The sequence below is a fragment of the Amblyomma americanum genome, chromosome 1, assembly GCF_052857255.1.
Source record: "Amblyomma americanum isolate KBUSLIRL-KWMA chromosome 1, ASM5285725v1, whole genome shotgun sequence".
Classification (NCBI taxonomy): Eukaryota; Metazoa; Arthropoda; class Arachnida; order Ixodida; family Ixodidae; genus Amblyomma; species Amblyomma americanum.
The window spans coordinates 3,358,402-3,372,626 of record NC_135497.1 but is presented as its reverse complement, the minus strand read 5'-3'; the positions used below and the strand labels follow the sequence as shown (position 1 = coordinate 3,372,626).

Sequence of the window (14,225 nt, the reverse complement as noted above, 5' to 3'; positions counted from 1 at the left end):
CCGCCCTGCCGTGGGTGGTACCATCAGTACCATCGTGTGATTGGACATCATTCTTCGAACTGTATTCCCCAGCTAGGGATCTGGGGAATACGAAGAGTATTTAAGGAGCTCCTGGTTTTATGCCAGAGAGAGCCCCTTTCTTGAGAGGTATCAGAGACTCCCGACTCCTAAGAAGCTCTCTTTACTGAGAAGCACTCTCAGTTGCCCGTACTTGTACATAACGTAAATAGTCCTTGTATAACGTTTTCCAAGTTTTCTTCCTCCGATCGTCCTCGTCTCTTCTCCGGCCCAGTCACGCTACCTGAATCCCAACAACTGGTGGCAGCGGCGAGATGCTGCTACCTGAATTCCAACAGCGCCCAGCGTCGACCCTCTTGGCGTACGCCGAACGGACGTCGAAAAGAGGCATGCATCTCTATGTTCCTGGTGCTGGCTCGCTTCCCCTCTCGAGCCGACGGAGAGGATTTCAAGCCGTGGAGAGAAGGGGTTGGGGGCGCTGAAAGGACCACTTAAAGGGGCCCCGAAACACATAGCCAGTGCATTGTTCTGCCTCTTGGTTGCATAGAATGATTTATAGTGATGATATATATTAGCATAGGTTGATCGCACCACGTATACTGCTGTTTTTAATATTTTAAATAGCTCGCAAGAACAAATTCATGGCGCTGACGGTGTCACCATACAGTGGTGGTTTTTAGCAGTGGATATGACATCACATGGTGGGAGCTTCATGATTGGACAAACAGTAATTATACTTCAAATTGGGTTAATCACTAGATATCCGTTTTGTCAAGTTTTTGTGTTTCGTGCGCTGGTTGGTCACGACGAGGAAGGAGCGCGCGCTGGATGGATGGGTGGATGGATGCATGCAGTTTTTGTGTACATCAACAAAAACCAACTTGTTTGCCTTCAATAAAAGCGCTGTGAAGCAAGTAAAACAAAAATACACCACCAGAGGCTCTGACTACTTTTGCATCGAAAGACTGGGTTTCTCAGTAAACATCCTACGACCTAGCACACAACACTTATGGCTACTCTTTATGTATCTTAGAACGGCATTGCGGAATCGATCTGATCAAGCCATTGCACTCTATAAACGTTCGTTCCGGTCCCAAGGAAGGATGCAAAGTAAAAAGTCGTTCATTTCACATTTAGCAGTGCGTATCGTCAGCTTGTGGAGGATCACCGGGCGGCGGCGCCAGATGGCACCACGTTCCCGTTAACAGCGTCTACGTAGAATTTAAGCGGGTAGAAGTAACCAAGCGAAGGTTATCTGATTGGTAGCTAAAATTAAGACAAGAGTAAAATTTCACAAGTCATGGCTAGGTGGCTTGAGCCACCGCCAGATTTAAAGGGTTCAGCCTTATCCATCCACCCATCCATCCTAGGTGACTTGAACCACCGCCCGATTTAAAGGCTTCAGCCTTATCCATCCATCAATCCATCCAGCGCGCGCTCCTTCGTCGCCGTAACCAACCCGCGCGCTAGGAGCTACGGGCAATGGTAGGCGGTAAGCAGTAGCGGTACGCACTATGCTAAATGTGTCTGATATCTTGTGCAGGCTGTCACACCATCGCAGTAACTCGAGCTCGAGTTCGGATCCAGTTCGGATCCAGAAGTCAAGGAACGTCACTTATCAGTGTTCCCTTCTGTGCCACCGGCGTGACGATGAAGCATCGCTGGGTCGGCTGGGCGTTCACATGGTTGTAACCGTGCAAACGGCGCTGCCAGCCTTGGCAAGAACGAGTTACAGAGAACAGGCAACCATGGAGTGCAAACTTCCACCATGTGATCAGATAGACCGTTTTGATTGGTCACATAGTGTCGTCATTGGGAGAGTGAAATAGGAATGGGAAGCTGAGCGAAAATCGAGTTGAGGAAAGCATTTTGTTTGCTTGTATTTTGAAATTTCTTCATTGAATAATTCCCGTTCCTATGCATCGATTCTCGTAATTCTTTTTGAGTCAGCATCTGTGTGACAAAGAATCCACATGTATGAAGTGTAACCGGGGCTTCGAAACACTGCTTGAGCGGATGCACAAAACGGACGCTTGCACAAAACGTCATGCACAAAACAGACGCTTGTGACGCTGCTCAGAATACCGCTCGCGAAAGCACACATCAAATGCCTCCGGGCAAGAGCCGGAAACAGTTGCGCACATACTTCATTATGAAGTAATCACGCGTGCAACCTGTACATATTTATTATTGTGTAAACAGTTTTTGTGTTTATTACCTCCCTTCCCTATCCTCTCTTCCTGTCCCCTCACCTCTTTATTTTATTTATTTATTTATACATACTGCTAATCCCATTTGGGATTGTTGCAGGAGGGTAAAATAGGGTTAGTAATAACAGTTCAAAAAATACATCATTTTGGTGAAGATCGTAAAATAGACAACTAATAGTAAGGGTAAAGCAAAGGCACTGGAATTAACTATGGAAATACAACCAAAATACAACGCAGAATAAAAATACAACGAACTGTATCATAACCATATCGAAGCAAGGCAAATTAATCTCACGATAGGCGCCATGACAGAAGTTACATCGCAATAGTTCCGTAAACAATACTGGTAGTCTGTGCATACCTGTTTCATTTCATTTCTCCATTCTGTCTGCTATCCTTTATTTCTGCTGCCCCAGCTCAGGTGCTTCAGTATCGATGGCAGATGCCGGGGCTAGCGAAAATATTTTCCTTCGTTTATTTATTATTATTTTAATAAGCCACTTACTACTACTACTTGCGCAATGATGATTCGAATGCGAGTGCTCGTGCAAAACGCTCCGCGCTCGCTGACGACCCTCACTCAGAGCGCTGCGGTGGCGGGGACGGCGACAGGCCGCCTGCTGCCGCTTTGTAGTGGCACAAGCGGCGCTCTCCCCGCGAGGCTTGTAGAACCGCATGGCGCGTTTTCCGCGAGAGAAAAGGTTGCCGCGGCGCGGCGCATACTCCTGGAGCAGGAACAGCGCGTCGTCGGTACGCGCGGCTACGAGGGGCCGACTGACGTTTATGTAGCGGGAGCTACACTGGGCTACCAGTCGAGCATTTCGTGGTACATGGGAGAGGCCAGCTGTGCGCATGCGCCGTTACCGTGGCAACCGAGGAGGAGCAAAGCGCGGCGTGCGCTTAGCCGCCGCCACGGCCGCGCGCCCCGCTCCACCGTCAAAGCCGAACCTGGGGCGCGATTACGGATCAGTCTCAATCGAAATTGTCTCAAAAAGTATATCATTTGCCTCTCTCCTATTGGTCGGCGGCCATTTTGATTTTTTTCGTCACAGACTGACGTCGTAAATGGCGCAGAAGTGGTGACGTTGGCCATCTAATTATGCGGGCAGATTAAGACGATTTTTTGAGACTGGAAAAAGTAGTATCAACACGCTTGAGACAGAAAATGGCGGCTGTTTACATCGTCGTATACGCGGGTGACCGCGCGAGCAACGGTGTCGGAGGGTGCATGAAGACGACTTTGACGCGCGGGAGAGTTATTTCGAGGAGGCTGCGCAGTGGCTGTGCGACGAACTCGCCGTTGAACTGGGAAGTGCGCGGGTGAGTGCGCTGTCAGTGGAGCGGCAGGTGCTGTGCGCGCTGCGCTTCTTCGCCTCCGGTGGGTTTCAAGGCGCCGTTGGAAATGAAGAAAACGTCGGCGCAGCCCAACCGACTGTGAACAAGCCTTTGCGGCGGGCAGCGGAGACCAATGTCAACGTTGGGTAACAGAAGGGGGTGTTTGCTTTCCGAGGAGACCCGAGGAGAAGGCGGCGGCGAAGGAGGACGTCCTTTGCCTAAACGTTCGCCGCGGCAGCATCTCCGGCGTCGTCGGGTGTGTCGATTGGGCACTCATCACTATCAAGGAGTCTGGGGGCAGTGCTGCGAATGAGCCGCAAGCGGTTCTACTCTGCGGACGTAATAGTGAGTATACCTCGGCCACTGTTTTTGACCGCATGAGTTCAAGTGCTACAAGTGCATGAGCTACAAGTGCGGGCCTCGGCAGCGAGAGTGAGTACGGGCTGTGCTTGTTTTTTCTCAGATCTGTGGCGCGAACATGTGCATCCTGGCCGTGGACTCGCGCTGACCCGGATCCTTCCGCGACGCGTTTGTCTGGCGGCATTCCGAGGCGGAGGAAGGCCTGCTGGACGACGGTGATTTTTTTTCTGCGTAAGCAGTAAAATAGCCGTGTCACCCGTCGGGCGAACTCAGTCACATCTATTCAGCTCCAGCACTATGCATTTGGCCGGATCTGCTAAAGCTACAAGAATCAGTCTGGACAGTTACACAAATGCAGACACTTTACAGTATGATACAGTGTATTGCCACCCTTTCCTTTTGTTAAATATAATTGCAGCAGAAACACAGGACACATATTACATTGTTGAAATGCATAGCCTTTCCTGTTGAAGAAACCAAAGCAAAATGCACCTGACAGCGCTTGTGTTTTGTAGGCAATCATAGCGCATCATTTATATGAATATGGTGGTAAAAGACTGACCTTACAGTAGTGCTCACTTATACATCTAAATCCTGCATGTATGTATGCTCTTGAATGTCATATTCAGCAAAGCCTGGATGTGGGCTACTTGGCGTGAGTCTTCTACTGTATAGCAGAGTGTCCTGTAATGCTGTTGAGATCACTGAGAAAGGACATGCTTAGCCGCATCATTTTTTGTTATGCAGGAGACTATGTCTACCCACTGGAGCCATGGCTGCCTGCACCAGTTGCATGACATTACAGACCTGACTCAGCAGAAGGCCTGTACAACACGCCACATGCTTTCACACAATTTGTGGCTGAGCGCTGTATTGGTGTGCCGAAGAGCTGCTTCCGTTGCTTTCAAGGGCACCGGATGCACCAGTGCCAGTGGAAGTGGACAGTGCGCATCATCACCGCACGTGCTGCACTTCACAGCCTCTGTTTGGATGTGCCCATATCAGCAGAGGGTGCAGGCGACACTGCCTCTGACCCAGATAACAACGGGCCACCTCTAAATGGTGGCTGCCTCGTACAGAGGGGAACCCTCCTCACCTGCCTCCTGAGAAGAGCATGCGGTGCTGTACTTTTGGCCTCTCTAGGACGACCCGTCTCCAGAGGAAGGCGTACCGAGGGATGGTGCAGCGGCAGTTGCGATGGAAAATCTAGCGTCCAGAGACGACTCACCATGCTGGCATAGAGAGTCATATCAGGCACTCTTCCCCTGTTGCCACTGTCATTTCCTTGTGTCATTGCACAACACACATCTGCAAGTGTGTGAGCAATTGTGTGATGTGGTTGTGCCCTTGGCCAACCTGTGTGCAGCGAGAAGCCAGCAGTGACAAACAAGTGCCCCCCACCGGCTGCCACTTCATTTTCAGTGTGTTTGCTAGTATATCTTCCAGTCCCTCAGCAGCGTGTTGCACAGTCTCTTCCTGAAGACGGAGAAGGTGTTGAAGCAGCTCGCCCAATTTCTGAAAAGCATCATTTTGAACTCTCTTTTGTCAATGCTTATGTCAGCCCACCTGCCCCTTCTCTGCTGTCTCCTTCCAGCTTGGTGGAGTGCCTGTGGTCATTACCTGTGTGACGAACATGCATGAACCAAACGTGTAGTGCTGGAATAAGGCATGAAATATTTGTGATGCTTGTTGGAATCAAAAAGCTGTTTTTTATTGCATCATACATTCAGTAAGCGCGTTTATTTTTTTAGGCACAGCATTTGACACGAGTGTTTCTATTGCAGAAAAGGCAGTGTACATACAAGCATACTTTACCTTGATGTACAATTACCGTATGGCATTTCTGAGTGCAGTTAAGAAAAAAAATCTGAAAAATTGAGTTCAAAGTGCATGTTTTCTTTCATACAGAGGCTACCTGTACAATAAATAGTACAGTGTACATGATGCATTTTCTGGACTACAAAACATTTTGGCACATATAAGTAGTGTAAATACCAAAGCTAAGCTTTTAGCCTAATGGTGTGTGGCTAGGGGTTTCGCTCTGTGCTAAAAGCTGTACCTACTGCAAGGAAACCGCTGTACAACAATGCATAATAAAGATTGTAAGGTGCAGTGGCTACAATGACTGCTGATTGACTAGAACATCTTCACTGATAGACAAAGATGTGTAAACATCACAGACACATCATCAAGGAGATGGTGTGTGATTAGAGGTTAGTTTACAATCACAAATCATGCAACACCGTTACTGGAAATGCTCTACAGCTCTAAGAAGATACAGGCAGCTCCATTGTGGGAAATTTTGAGCACTCGGTTATTGCCCCATAACTGACACCTAGCTTGGTTTGCATAACACAGGGCTATGAAGTCTTGTCCATGATGACACGAGACGGTGACAATGCCGAATGGCCGGACAAGCTCCTTGTGCTATCATATAATATGTGTGATAAGTGCAACTGCTTTCAAGCTACTTTTCGCCTAGGTATTTAATGTCCTAGTCATTTTCAACTGGCTGTTCCCTTTCAAACTGGAGTGGCCTGTATACAGGGTGTCTGAGATATGATGGACCATAATTTTAAAAAAAAAAAACAAGTGGTCTTCCGACCTGAAAGGAAGTGCATGTTAGAAGCTATGCAAAGTATTTAAAGCCCTTCAAACACTGCCCTCACCAAACCCAGTTATACCAACATCACTCCGCCTGCTGAGCAAAATACAATATTACACATCACTGCCCTGTCCTACCTACCTCACTGCCCTGGATCATATGCAATTCAAGCGCTGTGTACCAGCAAACATGAACAAACTTGCTCAACTTTCTGCCCAGTTGCAATTAGCCTCTATACAAGCAAACTACTTCTTTCCTGGTTGACCCTGGATCTACTACATGATCAGTAAATAACGTTAATGGAACAAGCTCGTTCTCTCCTCGGTGACAATAGCAAAGTTATCAAGTCAAGTGCTTCCTTTCTCTCTAAACAAAGTGGAGCATAAACATCACAATTTCTGCATCTTGCACAGGAAAAAAAAAAGAAACTACGGCAACAACTGAACATAAACCGAACGGAGCTACAAAAATACAAACGGAACATCAAGTGCTTAGCCCGATGTGGGCGGCAACACTTGGTTACGAGGCAGAAGAGTGCTGCCACAGAGGCAGGCCGTGTCGGCTCTCATTTCCCGCACCGAGATTGCAAGCTATCAGCAGCTGCACCTGTCTGTCGGCAGTTGCTTCTATGTGATGATTCATGGTTTTCTGGTATTTTCTAAAGAAAATAAACAGAACCACACGTCACTCGGTGATCGATAGGCGCCGACCGAGAACACAGACTAAAGTTGTCTTCGTCGATTTTCGAGCCGAGCGCTGCTTGTAAGTTGATCTCGGCAGGCCCGTAGCATTCACTGCCTTCAATTAGATTTTTCTGCGCACTTAAGACATCCGCAAAGCACCTTGATTTTAGACGACACGCGAAAAAACAGGAACTAGCCATGGAATCAGCTGTTTTCTTGCAGACCGCCATGTTCACGTTATGCCGCTGCCAGCGCGCCCTCATGGCAAAAGAAGTTAACCTGCAGCAAATTTAATTGCAAAACTGAGAATGCCTCTAATTTTCCCTCGTGTTGTTGAGATTGCGACACAGTTTACTACCAAAATAAAACATTACTTGTTTTTTTCATTGCGTTTTTGTTCATTTTCAGACTAACATGTTCACGTTATACCGCTGACAGCACACCTTCGCGGCAAAAAAAGTGACTGAACAGCAAACTTAATTGCAAAAATGAAAACACTGGTTCTTTTGCTTGATGCTGTTGGGTTTGAAATACAGTTACTTATCAAAATAAAACATTACTCGTTTTTATTCACTGCGTTTTTACTGCAAAACATTAGTCTACGGTCCCTTGGCGTGCGAATAGTGGTTTCGGGGCGGAGCCCACCGCCTCCTTGCTCCGCATTGGCCGATTCGGCGGTCGGCATTTCTCGGTGTCGTCATTTTGACGTCACTGTCTCAATATTGAGACAGTTTTTTGAGACTGATCCGTAATCGCGCCCCTGGCGACACGCGGATGAGCAATTGTGCGCATGCGCCGATACCATGGTAACCACACAGCTGCGCCGCGTTCGTCATCGCCGCCTCGCCGCACGCTGCTCTATCACCCGAACCCGTCTCGCATGCGCAGGATTGCGTATAAAAGGCGGAGATGTAGTGGGCGTCTGTATCACAACGTTTGACGTGCATGCAGAGGAGAGTCCAGCCGCTGCTAAACGGCGGTATAGACAAGAGAAGACTAACTCGTCCGATCCTGAGGTTGTCGCCTGGCAGTTGGCTTGAACCAAATAAAAACGCTGGAGTCTGTGCGTACGTGAAACAAGGTATCACCGCTGTCAGACATCTCCCTTCGATCGCGGTGAATAATGGTGAAGCCTGCTGTGTTCGGGTTCTGGAGAGGGGCGTTATCATCATCCAAGGAGTCTACGTGGCACCGGGAACATCTGTCAAGCAGACGATTGATGTGGTTGCCACGTGTATACCAGCCTACGGCACGGTTTCACAGTAGTGCGTGACTTTGGGTGATTTCAACAGGAAACAGGACTCTCTAGTCAGTGTATGAAAGAAAATTTTGACTCTAGCTTCGGACCCTCACGTCCAGACTACACAATGGGGAACTACAATATAGCTTGTATGCAAGGCTCTAACAAATCGAAATGCTGTATCGACAAAATTGAGATCGCTGCATGCCACTTCACATATCATCGGGCAGTCTTCGTCTCTGCCAAGCAAAATGAATAAAAGATGTGTATACCCAATGCCTCTTATTGCTAAACATACAGTAGTCGTAACAAGCTCAGCCAGGGAAACGTACCTTTCGCTACGTATATCCTGGCATAGCCGAGCTAAGCCACTGCCATTTTTTAGATAAGGACAGTTGGAAAACTTGCACCCAGGATGCGACACCACTTGGGTTGCCGCTTTCATTTCAAATAGGGTGCCTCGGATGCGCGCCGCGCATCGAGGCTCCCTAATCTCCGATACGCGAGCGCCATCTGTAGGGTTTTGACAGTACCAAGTTAGTTTTCTTGGTTTTTCTCTTCGCCTCCGCTACACCCATTGGCTGCGCTTGGTCACGTGGACAGTTTGCTGCATAATTGGTCTCCAGACCACGGAGCAAGACGGAGGTGAAACTCCCGTCAGCGCGAGCGAGCCCAGGCGACCAGTCACAATGTATGCGCCGACGGGGTCGCCTGCAGTAGCGGCGCCATGCGGCGCCTCGTAGAAGCCGCAGCGAAAAAAAAAATGCAGCGCCCGGGCAGGCGGCTCCGGCGGCGCACGCTCAACGCAGACGACAAGCAGACGACACGGGTGTTTGCTTCAGCGAGCACGCCGGGACGTTGTATTTCTGCGCCCTTAAGTCAAACAGCAACAGTTCTTGTCGGTGTCTGCTCGAGGGCCGTAATACAAACAGCGCCGCTACGCGCAGTGCGGCCTCCTTCGGAATTTGCTAGACTAAGATGGGACGCAGGTGTTTTGTTCGAAATTGAAAAAGCGGTTACAGTGTTGCAGGGAGAAGGTGAGCGTAGGCGCGCGCGGCCGAACGGGAGCAACACGCTCGACCGGTTGCCTTGGCAACCGAAACGGCAGTAGTTTCTTTCCTGGCCGCCAGCATGATAGTGGCGCCGCGGGCTTGTGACCTTTAGTGGGAGCAGAGTTGCGCGACTGTCTTCCTCGCGCCGCTGTTGACGCCATTCGCTAAGCGGCCGTCACGTGATGCTGCTGACGACGTTTGTTCCATTTTGAAGTGGAGGAGCCGACTTTCCAGGCGCAACGCCGGTTCCTCGCCAGCCCCAGTACCCTTACCCTCTCGACTGCCATCGTGATCGTACGCGTCCGGTGCGGTCCGCTGCGGTGTGTTCCCGCCTTTACGTGCGCTACAGTTGTATATATTTTGATAGTGTGCAGTGACGGCAGCCTCCAACTATGACGAGGTGCAGTGCGCCAAACTGCAAGAACCGTACCGAAAGCGACAAAGCGTTTTACGCAGTGAACAAGCTTTGCCTAGGCTATTCAACTATTTTATTTGTTAAGAATACCCTTAAGGTTCTGCTAACAAGGATGTTAACACTGCAGGAGAGGGAACAAAAATAGCATGAAATACTTGAAAGCAAAATTGGATATTGAGATAATTATTTTTCCTGGAGTAAAAGCATGGAGCAGTCCAAAACAAAGGTATTTCAAAATGCAGTGAAGGTACATATAATTCAAGTAGGTCAAGAGAAAACGCAATAGTGCTTAGGGAAAAACGAGCAAATAACAGCACCAGAAAGAGATACACATCACTTTTCGAGATCATTGGAAACTCGTATGCCGCAATTCAGCTACAGTGATTTAAGGCAGGCTTCTCTAATTTTTGGATATTAAAAAAGTACGGCAAGTGGTGTGTTTGGCTTGAAAAGATGACCATGGCATAGGAAAAATGCAATGGGGGGCTAGAAGTCAAACCAACAAATGATACGTATATTTTGTGAAAGATAAGCGCGATAGTTTCCGATATCCATGCCTTTGGTTGGTTAGATTTACTTGCGTGCAAAATGCATTGCTTTAGACTGCCCGCATTCACATCGTATGCAGCGTGGTTTCACAAGCTTCGTGCAACATCGGTGGTCGCAACCCTATAGAATAATGTATTTCAATGTGGTTCTGCGGGGAGATGCATTACCGCACTTCTCTTCATCGCACAACTCGCGCGGGTTTTTCATTTCCAAACATTTCTGCCCCATTAATGTCTGTACTGCGAGCTATCGCTGTCATTCCGCGATCTTTCTGTCATGCTGTATGATATTTTCGGCAAATCGGATTATTTTCCGACGTTTTTTTCAACGAAGTATGATGGGCTTAGCATCAATCTCTGAGCACTGATACAGTAAAAGTAAATAAGGATGCCCGCAATCAAGCGCCGTTTGTAAGCTTTTCAAAAAAAAAGCGAACTGCTCTACAACGCCAGCCCCGTCATGATCCCAGCGCCTGTGCGCTCGAGGAGCTGCTTTTCCGCACAGCTTGGAACAAAATGGCGGACCTTCGCGCAACTCTGCTCCCTGCGGGAGCATATACAGGAGAAAGGTCGCCGCAGACAGCGGAGTTTCCTCCGTGACCCAGGCTCGCGCCTCGGCTGCTTCAAGCCGGGCTCGTCTACGTATTGCAAAGTTCGCGTGCGCTCTACGCCTGCGGTACGAGAGGCCAGGATGCTCGGGGTTGAGCTTTTGTCTGTAGATCTGGGCCGAAACTTAAAGCCCTTCTTTCCGCGGTCCCACGCGGTAAAATCAGAGAAACACGACGTGCCGCTTACCCTCGTAGTTTGGGTTCCTCGCGTGTGTAATATGCGGTTGTGCAAAGTAGACTGTAAACTTTCCTCTATTGATTAGATCACTAAAGGTTGAGTGTCTGCAAATAAAACCTGGCAAAAGCTTACAAAAACACTAAATGCTTTTCCTTCCTTTGCGGCATACGCACTTATATTTTTTTCTTCAGCCAGATTCTGTTCTAATGCGTCGAGATCAAAATATAACCGTCATGGTGGTTGAGGCATTTTCCATAATGGTGAATTCCAATCGCCGGCCCGGAGCGGTCTGCACGCTCTGTGACAGAGCGCCTGAATCCGGCGCAGAGCGCGCGACCTGAAATTGCGATTGGAGTACACTTGCTCTGGCCAGAGCATGTAGGGCGCCGCTATCGCCGCTGAATAAGAACGTCACGCAAACTTCCGGTCGGATCCGCCGAAATCGGCGGAGCAGTCCCGACTGCTCCACGGAGCAATCTCGGCTCGGCAACCGCTCGCTGTCTACGATTGGAAGACTCGATCCGTGCCTCAGATCTGCGTTTGGAATACAGTTGCTCCGAAAAGAGCAGGAAACGTTGCTCCAGAAGTGCTCCAACTCTGCGATTGGAAGTCACCATAAGTAAAGTGATCGATACTGGGAGCGCGGTAGCTTTGCTTTTTGAATGCGTATCTAATACGCATGTGATAAGCTGTTTGCCAACGCGTCTTCAACGTGCCCGGCTAAGGTTATGGTTATAAATGCTACTAGGCCGTCTTGTTTCATTAATACACAAGAGACGAAGGCACAACTTGCGTTTGTATTCATTATCAATACGTTTCGGTACGCACGCGAGTCGCCGTCTGCTGACGCTCCTCAAGCTGTGAGTAGCAGACGACGCGCCCATCCCAAAGCGACCGCAGCGCCACCACCTAGGCGGCAACCGTTTTGGGTCCGCTCTGGGCCCTGGCGCGCCGCCGCAGTTTTCCAACTACCCTTATCTAAAAACGTTGAGCAACGTTTTTAGATAACGTTGGATAAAACAAAGAAAACTAACGTGGCACTGTCAAAACCATACAGATGGCGCTCGCGTCTCTGAGGCGAAAGCGGCAACGGAAGTGGGGCCGATTCCCAGGGGCAAGTTATAGGCAAGTTCTCCAACTGTCCTTATCGAAAAACGCTGGGGGCGACAGGACAGTCGCGCTATTTTGTTATGGCGTTATCACATAAGTATCTCATTTTTTTAATGCATCACCGCTTGGCTACCAATGAAGATGCACAAAACGAATGGATAATTATTTTCAACTTTTCAAAGGGAAATCAGTGGCTGTGTTTCAGTGACGGCGTCAACGGGAGGCAAGGGATGTCGACGGGAGGCAAGGGATGTCGGCCGCTACCTCGAAAATTTTCCCGGCGCTCCTTTCTGTCCCTGGAGGAATTGATTTTGTTCGCTCACAAACACCTAAGCGGCTAAATCTTTGCGTTGCGTTGTGCGAAACCAATATACCGCTGTCTCAATGCCGCAATTTGTTCTTTTTATTTTGTCGTGAAAAGGAACAATGCCAAAAGAATTAACGCCCCCTTCGACGTACGTACGCCACCCCCGTAGGATATCCTGGGCAGCCCTTGGAATGGTAAAGCAATAGCCTACTTTTGGCTGCAAGTTTGTTCTATTTGATAAAAGGCAACTGCCAATATTGGTTTTCTGGGGTTTTGTTTCATTATTTTTGTTTTAAAGGGGCAGCGAAACACCGCTTGTACGGATGCCGGTTGCACTTCACATGGTTCTTTATGTCACACAGATGCTGACTCAAAAAGAATTACGACAATCGATGCATAGGAACGGGAGTTATTCAATGAAGAAATTTCAAAATACAAGCAAACAAAATGCTGCCCTCCACTCGATTTTCGCTCAGCTTCCCATTCCCATTTCACTCTCCCCATGACGACACTTAGTGCGACCAATCAAAACAGCCTATCTGAGCACGTGGCGGAAGTTTGCACTCCATGGGTGCCTGTTCTCTGTAACTCGTTCATGTCAAAGCAAGCAGCGCCGTTTGCATGATTACAACCATGTGAACGCCCAGCTGACCCAACGATGCTTCATCGTCGCGTCGACGACGCAGAAGGGAACACTGATCAGTGACGTTTCCTGACTTATGGATCCGAACTCGAGCGCGAGATACTGCGACGGTGTGACCGCCTGCGCAAGGTATCAGACACATTTAGCATAGCGCGTACAGCTACTGCTTACCGCATACCATCGCCCGTCGCTCCTAGCGCGCAGGTAGATCTGGCGAGCAAGGAGCGCGCTGTTGACGGGAGCGTGGCGCCATTTGACGCCGCCGCCTGGTGATCCTCCGTAAGCTGACGATGCGCACTGTCTGCTAAATGTGAAACGAACGCATCCTTCCTTGTGACCGAAACGAACGCTTATAGAGTGCAATGGCTCGATCGGATCGATTACGCAAATCCACTCTCAGATACACAGAGAGTAGCCATAAGTGTTGAGTGCTAGGTCGTAGGATGTTTACAGAGCGGCGCAAAGTCCTTCGATGCAAAAAGTAGCCAGAGCCTCTGGTGGTGTATTTTTGTTTTACTTGCTTTACAGCGCTTTTATATAAGGCAAAGAAGTTGGTTTTGTTAATGTAATATAAAACACAAAAACTTGACAAAACGTATCTCTAGTTATTAACACAATTTGCAGTATATTTACTCTTTGTGGAATCATCAAGCTCCCACTAAGTGATGTCATAGCCGCTGCTAAAAACCGCCACTGTATGGTGACACCATCAGCGCCACGAATTTGCTTTTGCGAGCTGGTTAAACTATTAAAAACCGCAGTATACGCGGTACGACCGATGCTAATAGCATCACTATTACTCATTCTATGCAACCAACAGGCAAAACAATACACTGAAAATGTGTTTCGGGGCCCCTTTAAGAAGGCCAGGTGGAATATCTTCCAGACGAAATAGGATAGCGCTTGTACGATG

The 14,225-nt window shown here is 48.6% G+C and overlaps 1 long non-coding RNA gene across 1 annotated transcript; it reads left to right on the top strand.

Moving 5' to 3' along the window:
• The first annotated feature begins 3,181 nt into the window (after positions 1 to 3,181).
• Positions 3,182 to 6,956, top strand: LOC144108892 (uncharacterized). Its single transcript, XR_013309540.1, has 3 exons — positions 3,182 to 3,908; positions 4,027 to 4,138; positions 4,671 to 6,956. It is a non-coding gene; the product is annotated as an uncharacterized LOC144108892 (long non-coding RNA).
• The last annotated feature ends 7,269 nt before the right edge of the window (positions 6,957 to 14,225 follow it).